Source organism: Lutra lutra, chromosome 4 (genome assembly GCF_902655055.1).
Source record: "Lutra lutra chromosome 4, mLutLut1.2, whole genome shotgun sequence".
Classification (NCBI taxonomy): domain Eukaryota; kingdom Metazoa; phylum Chordata; class Mammalia; order Carnivora; family Mustelidae; genus Lutra; species Lutra lutra.
Genome location: NC_062281.1, coordinates 152,273,324 through 152,281,168, shown reverse-complemented (window position 1 = coordinate 152,281,168; position 7,845 = coordinate 152,273,324).

Sequence of the window (7,845 nt, the reverse complement as noted above, 5' to 3'; positions counted from 1 at the left end):
TATTTTAGAATAAGCAGGGATCTTAGAAACCTAGATCGGGTTTCATCACACTGTATTCCATGGGGTCCCAGAGGCTCTTTAAAGCGCTCTCAGATATGGCCTTTAAGGGCTAAAGGAAAGAGCCAAACAGATTGGCTCTGGACACTCTGCACTTACCCAACCAGGGCACTGATGTGATTTAGTTTGAGTTGAATACTCAAAGAATATATTAGTTTGAAAACTCAAAAAATAATCAGTTCAATTTGAATGATTTATTTTACATAGTTACATATTTTATTTCAAGATTAACTTCCCTTTGTAGAGAGGATTTCTTGAGGCTGGGGAGAAAGGTTATGAATAAAATCCATTTATTATAGAAGTGAGAAAACTGAAGCTCAGAGAAGGGTCTGAGGCATGTGTTGAAGGTCATGATGCTGATCTGACCCCTCTCCTCAGAACCACTATTTGATATTTGGAAAAATCCATTCTGTCCTTCCTGAGTCCTCTCTTTTCCAGAACCCATGACCTGAACTCATGCAAATCTCACTCACAGAAAGATGTTCCAAGTCATCCCACCGATTCATAGCTCATCTCCTTGTTAAAATCACACATAACAGTGTAGTGCCAAGGAGTGAACGTCATGATTCAGATGCATCTCAGCAGCAGAGAAAAGAGCAGGACCACCTCGTTCCCATTAGAACGCTCACTCCTGACAACACAGCCAGGGGTCACATTAGCTACTTGGCAGGCACAAAACACCATTGCCTCATACTGTCCATTAAAACTCTTAGTATTTTTTTTTATAAGCTACTACAAAGACTTTTCTTCCCATTCTGTTCCCAACCACTTGTTTACTTAGACCCAATTTCAGGACTTCACATTTATTTTATTTAGTCTAAAATTCTAAGTGCCCAATCCTGTACATTTCTGGGCATATTCCATGAGGAATAAGAATTCTAGGGCAGGAATAGCAAATTCACCTACCTATAGGAACCAGGCAGGGAGGGAAGGAGATAATGTTAGTAAATGAAGGCAGCATGGTACCAGTCAAACCTGTGATGTGTGAACTCTGGTAAGATGGAGAACTCAGCCCAAGCTAAAGGGACAGCTTTTACTCAGCTTCAGCTCACCATTACCATGCAAAAATCTAGCCCAGTGTTGCTCCGTCTTCTGATTTTTTAAGAGGAACCAGAAATATGGATACTTACTGGAAATATCCAGTCTTAAATGTTGGCCACTAATTTGCAACGTTCTAATATAATCTGGAGGCCAAAGAAAATACATCTGTAGGGTTCAACCCATAAACCACAAGCTTGCAACCTTTGTCCTGGGGGCTGAGGGAGTGGGGAAGCACTGGTTATTGAGACAAAAATATAAAATGATTTGTATTATCTTGGATTTAATAGCATAACATTTATTTTTAATACTCCCTTGTTAATCACAGGCTTGGGCATTTTAAATTTAAAGAGAATCTTGGAGATTATACAGTTTAATTCTCCTGTTTTACAAAAGAAGAAACTATGATCCAGAGAGAAGTGACTTGGAATTTAATTAAATATATATCAGCGAAATGAATAAAAAATTAGATTCTCAGAAATGGGAAGAGCAGGCTTGGTCCCCCAGTCCAGGGTTTCTCGATCTCAGCTCTCCTGACATTTTGGATCAGATAATTGTTGTGGGCACCAGCTTGTGCACTGGAAGATCTTTATTAGCAGCATCCCTGGCCTCTAACCACTAGATGCCAGTAACACACACCCTCAGTCTTGTGGGGCAAGATGGAGGCAAAAACATATCCAGATATTGCATGGCCCTGGGGGACAAAATCACCACTGCCATCACTAACTCCTTTCTCTTTCAAATGAAGAAACTAAGACTCAGAAAACTGAAGAGTTTGTCATGGTTACATAAGGAATTATTGGCACAGTTGATAGTAAGTTACAGGTATCTTAATTCCCCATAGAGCACTTTCCCTGCCAAAGCCTACACACCTGAACTACAATTTCATCAGCAAAAGAGTTGTCTAAAACTATGTATTTTAAGTTAAGAGACAATGGCATGATGGTGGGGAGCACAGCTTCTAAGACTAACAGATATGGACTTCATTCTTAGCTCTTCTACTTACTAACTTTGTGACACTGACCAGATCAACCTCTCTGAGCATTGTTGCCTCATTTGAAAAGTGGGTGATTCTAAGAGATAAAGTTCTTTCTTAAGATTTATTTGTTTTAGGGAGAGAGAGTGAGAGTGCGCATACGTGCATGTGTGTGAGTGGAGGAAGAGAGAGAGAATCTCAAGAAGACTCTCTATTGAGTGCAGAGCCCAATGTAGGGCTTGATCTCATGACCCATGAGATCATGACCTCAGCCAAAATCAAGAGTTGAAAGCTTAACCAACTGAGCCACCCAAGCACCCCAGAAATAAAGTTTTTTTTTTTAATGGGTGTTAAAATGTATATAGTGCCTGCCATGTAATAAGGATCCATCAATGGAAGTATTTTATTATAGTTGTTATTATTATTGTTGTTGTTGTTATTATTATTATTATTAACTGGACTTGGGGTCATCAAAACCAAATCGGACCTGCCTATTTTTATATAGCCTATGAGATAAGAATGACTTTTACATTTTTAAAATTTTTTTTAATTCATTATTTTTTTTAAGATTTATTTATTTTAGAGAGAGCATGTGAGTGCATGAGTGAGTGCATAAAGGGGCAAAGGGAGAGCATCCCCAAGAAGACGCCCCACTAAGCAAGGAGCCCAACATAGGGCTCAGTCTCACAACCCTTGAGATCATGATTTGAGCCAAAACGAAAAGTCAGATGCTTAACTGACTGAGCTACCCAGGTGCCCTTTAATTTTTTTTTAATACTGTTTTATGATATGTAAAAACAGTGTAAAATCAAATGTCAATGTCACAAATATCAGTTTTATTAGAACACAGCCAGGCTTATGTATCTACACATAGTCTATAGCTGTTTTCACACAGCAGAGTTGAGTAGTACAACCTAGATCACATGGCTGGCAAAGCCTAAGATATCTACTGGCCCTTTACAGCAAGATTGTCAGTCTCTTAACTAGATCTTTGATCTGCAGGGAGAAAACTGGTGCTACCATTTGCACAGAGCCCTCTGGTGTACAGGAGGAAATATAGCACAAAATCCATCCTTGCTTTTTGATGTTCCATTGCTATTCTAACACCTCTAACCGTGTGTTTAACTCTCAGTATTTGTGTGCACCTAGTATTTTCAGAAATAGTCATCCAGGGCATTTGAGTAAACTTTACTTTTCATATATGTCCTCTTTTGAATAAATCCCATTGTAGACTTGATACTTGGAGGTATTTTTTCAAAATCTGGAATATTTATCAGAAAGAAAGTAAATGGTTTACTCAGTGTTAAGCCAACCACATATTTTAACTGTTGCATGATTTGGACAGGACAATAAGAAGGATATCCATTAAAAAGGAAAAAAAGATAAGAATTATCTGCCAAAACTAAAATTTAAGAGTTGTTGTCATGTCATGGTTTTATATATATATATATGTATAAAATATACGTCTTTGTTTTTTTTAATCTGACTATAGGCCAAGGGTTTAAAAGTCATGATACCTATTTACAGTCCTAGCCATGCCACTAACTAGATTTGTGGTCTCTGGAATTTTTTTTCAACTCAATACTATATATACATTGACTGTCTAATATGTGCCAGACACTGAGCTGGGCACCGAAAGTGCAAAGATAAAATGGACACAGTCTTTGTCCTGGAAGATTTCACCAAGGGTCTCTTTAAGTCATTGAACTTCTTTGAGGGTCAGTTTTCTCATCTGAAAGTGTAGGGTACTAAACTAAATACTTTACCCGCTCCAGAAACTTTTATTGAGTTCCTTTGTTTTGCCATAACTTCTAATACACAACGAGGAATGAAAATAGGACTGCATCAGTTGGGGGAAATTGGAAGGGGAGGTGAACCATGAGAGACTATAGACTCTGAAAAACAATCTGAAGGGTTTGAAGAGGTGGGGGGGTGGGAGGTTGGGGGAACCAGGTGGTGGGTATTAGAGAGGGCACGGACTGCATGGAGCACTGGGTGTGGTACAAAAACAATGAATACTGTTATGCTGAAAATAAATAAATTTTAAAAAAGAAAAAAAATAAAATGTACAATTTAGTGGGAAAAAAAAAGAAAATAGGACTGCATCGTTATTGTCATTCAATTTTGAAGTGTACCTACTCATGCCCTGTGAAGTAGTTCACAGGTGATTCTAATACAATATAATAAATGTAATATAGGTATATGAAGCACATTTAATGAAGCCACCAATGTTTTCTGAAAGAAGAAAGATAGGCTTCATAGGACAAGTAACATGAGTAAGTCTTAAATGATGAGTTCATTAATGACATGGTATGTTGGGAGCTCTCATCACTGAGAAGAGGTAAAACCAGACCAAAACAAATTTAGGAGATGAGGAAGAAGACTACGGCCAAGAGAGACAGCTCCTCCCAGACTTGGAAGTCCAAGGAAGGTGGGCAAGATTCAGTCTAAAACCAGGGAGAATCTGATACAAAGAGGTGAGGTATGTCATTCAGGCTTCAGGGTGTTTAGTGTTCTTGGTGCCACATGTAAACTAAAAAGGATCATTCTAAAGGAGATGAAGGAAGTCAGGCACGAGGTTCCCAAGGGGAAAGGAGTGATGTGTATCAGAGTAGTGTCAGGCCAACAGACAAATGCTCATTTTCTAAGATTTCACTCTGGATCAGTATAAATAAGCACCCAGGCTAAGAATCAAGAGACAGCAACATAATGCTCGTGGGTGTCTAGAGTAAGGGATGCACATGCACAACTACCAATAATTCCCAGACCTCATATGTGTGTGGCAAGGAAGCTTTACATGGCTTGTCAGTCCCAGGGATCGTAATCTTGCTAGTGTGGATACCATGGCAGGAAGCTCAGCCATTGAAGGGGCAGGCAGGATTGGTTGCAAAGACAGAGAAGGATGAGAGATCTTTATAAATGGAAGCACAGCATGTACAAAAGCACACAGATGCACTTCTAACTCTTCGACAACCCAAATACTTCCCTTCTTGCCTTCCAACCTGGCATCTGCAAATGTATCTACAGTGCCAATGAGAGAGGTCCTGTCATAATTCTCTGATAAGTCCTAAGTAACCTGGCAAGGGATGTAGGATTCGTATGCATTGTTTAATGCTTTCCTGATTCAAGTTAACTAAATTCCAAACTTTAAATCCCATTGTTCAAGGCACAGGATAGAGCCAGACCTGCCTTCCTCAGGAAGAATCCCTTGACATTCAGACCCGTGATTCTTTGAAACTTTGAATGTCTCTGCCTGCCTTCACAGCCCCATCTTCCCCACTTCCCATTACAACATCACTCCACTTAGTCCTCCATTTCCAAAGGTCTCCTGTGAAGGCCTGTCCCACTGCAGCCGGTTCAGAGCACACCTGGCCAGAGCTAGTTATTGACCCCCTGTCCCCACCCCATCCCACTTCTCATGGGACCGAGGTTTCACTAAGTTCCCAGTGTGCTGTGCCAAAGCTTTCCTCTCTATCCACTCCCACACCCAGCCTCCACTCTACTCCTAGGCCACAGTGCACTTGGGGGAAATTCAATCCATATGTTTCCTTTTCTTCCTAAAGAACGCATCCAGCCATTGTTTAAAGAGGGAGGCAATGGCCAAGAAGAGCCCTATGAGGCCTCTCTTAGCCTTCCAATCCTTCATTAGGGAGCAAGGAAAGAAGGACTTTGCCAAGAGCAAACCTGAAATATTCCTTTGGGTTTGGTTCAAAGTCTGCAAGTCATGCTTCCACACAAACATGTCCTAAGGACTGAAGATGTACGGCATTGTTCAAGGGATCTCATGGGCATAAAGAGAAGAGAACAGCCATCACCACCACCACTGGCCTGGCTCTGAGATGTGTGTGAAGGGAATCGGTTTGTAGAATGCTATTTTACATCATTAACTTCCAAAGCTGATACATAACCAATCTGAGAATATCAGTTCTCCCTAATTATAAGCACATACTACCACAGATCAACAATTTTACAGTTCAAAGAAACCTGAGATAGCCATCAGGTAGGTCTCAATTATCTCATTTTAAAATAAGAGAAAACTTAGGGTTAGGGACAGTGAGGGACTTGCCCATGGTCAAGCTGATCAGTGTTTCTTGAAGAAGTCAGGACTTCTGATTCCAAGTTCAGAGCTTTGGACTCAGTGCTTTGTGCCCTGACTTTACACAGGTGCTAAATGCCCAATATAGACAAGGTTCATTTTCTTTTAAGATCATAGATACAAAGTATAGATTGGTGATTGCCACAGACTGGGCATGGAGATGGGGGGTGAGTGAAATAGGTGAAGTTAATCAACTGGTATAAATGTCCAATAATAAAGTCATGGGGATGTCATGTACAGCATGGTCACCGCAGTTAATAATACTGTATTTTATGTTTTTTTTCATTTTTTAAATTTAGTTTATTAACATACCAAGTATTATTAGTTTCAGAGGTAGAGTTCAACGGATCATCTGTCTTTTGTAACACCCAGTGCTCAGTACATCATGTGCCTTCCTTAATGTCCATCACCCAGTTACCCCACCCCCTCACCCCTCTCCTCTCCAGCAAAATTCATTTTCATGTTTAACTCTCCTGGCTTATTCTGAACCAATCCTTTTTAAAACTTTTCTTTATTCACCTGTTCACTTTCTTGTGTGCATGTTTGGGAGTCGGGGGATTCTTTGAACTCACCATCTAGGGACTCTCAAGCATCCTAAAAAATGCCTATGTGGGCTTTCCATAAATAATTTTGAAGACACGGAGCTCACTGCCCTCTATAATGGCCCATTCCATCTTCAGGCAAGCTCTGGTTGTTGGAAAGCTCTTTCTCACATTAAGCAGAGGTTTGCTTCTCTAGCATTTTCCCCACAAACTGGTCTGCTTATTAGGATCTTAGAGCTGCTTTCAGTAGAAGCCAAATAGGGAGGCTCCAGTGCTCCCACAGAGCGAGCACTGCCTTGCAGCACCTTTATCACAGTCACCCCTGGGGGCTTGTGTCTTTACCCATAATCCCATCAGAGGAGATCTTCTTTTTTTTTTTAACTGAGACGCCATAACTGAGATGACATACAACATTATGTAAGTTTCAAGTTTCATAATGATTCAATATACATATATATTATGAAATGATCACCACAAAAAGTCCGGTTAACCTCCATCACCATATATAATTACAGATTTTTTTTCTTATGATAAGAACTTTTAAGATCTTGGCAACTTTCAAATATTCAATATAGTATTATTAACTATAGTCACTATGTTGAACATTACAACCCCAGGATTTATTTATTTTATAACTGGAAGTTTCTCCCTTTTGACCCTCATTACCCATTTTGCCCACCTCCCACTTCTGCTAACCACCAATCTGTTCTCTGTATGTATGACGTCAGGGGTTTTGTTTGTTTGTTTGTTTGGGGGAAAGAGTTGTTTAGATTCTATGTATAAGTGAGCTCATATTATTTGTTTCCCTCTGTCTGACTTCTTTCACTTAGCATAATGCCTTCAAGGCCAATTCATGTTATTGCAAATGGCAGGATTTTTCTCTTTTTTATGGCTGAACAATATTCCCTTGTGTGTACACAGACCACATTTTCTTTATCCATCCATCTGTTGATGGACACGTAGGTTGTTTCTGTGTCTTGGCTATTGTGAATAACATGGTGATAAACATGGAATTGCAGGTATCTTTTTGAGTTAGTGTTTATATTTCCTTCAGACAAATACCTAGAAGTGGAATTGCTGCATCATATGGTGTTTTTCATTTTTAATTGTATTTTTAATAAACACTGTGGCAGTTG